The following is a 755-nucleotide window of genomic DNA, read 5'->3' on the forward strand; positions in this document are numbered from 1 at the left end:
ACCCCCCCTTTACCTGTCCAGGCCACCACCCTGGCAACCCCCCACCTGCCTGTGCCCTCCCTGAACATCCCGCCACCTGCTTGTGACCCCACCCTGGGCACCCCCATGAGCTGCTGTGACCCAGGGCAGGATTTGGCCCCCAAGCACCGTACAGCACCAGGCCCTTGGGATTTATGGTGGCTCACAGACCAGACGGAGTGGGACATGGTGGGGCAGGGCCCCGGGAAAGATCTGCAGGGGACGGGCTCTGCATGCGAAGGGACTGCAGGCCGGGAGAGGAAAAGGCTGCAGCGTGCAATAGGGCCCAGAGAGGTGCAGCAGGGAGGAGGCTGGGCAGCACAACCCCCGTGAGGGACCGGGAAGGCACAGGCAGGGCCGGGCAGCATGGGATACGGCAAGCACTGGTGGGCCAGAAGCACTGGTGGGCCAGGCAAGCTGGCAGCAGGCAACCCCAGGAAAGCATGGGCTTGGGCAGCAGTGGGCAGGGCTGGGCAGCAGCGTGGGACTGGGCAGCGAGGAGCAGAGCTGTGCAATTCCAGGGCAGGCAGAGCAGGGCAGTACAAGGCAAATCCAGATGCAGTATGGGACTAGGCAATGCAATCCAGGATCAGGCAGTATAACGCAGCACAGTGCCCAGCAGCACAGCACAGTCCAGCCAGCAACGCGACGGCAGAACGGGCGATGGGATGTAACGCAGGGGGGCAAGGCAGCACAACCAACGGAATATGGGGCTGGGAAAGGCAGCGCAGTACAAC

Source organism: Egretta garzetta, unplaced genomic scaffold (assembly GCF_000687185.1).
Source record: "Egretta garzetta isolate BGI_Z169 unplaced genomic scaffold, ASM68718v1 scaffold840, whole genome shotgun sequence".
In the NCBI taxonomy this organism is placed as follows: Eukaryota; Metazoa; Chordata; class Aves; order Pelecaniformes; family Ardeidae; genus Egretta; species Egretta garzetta.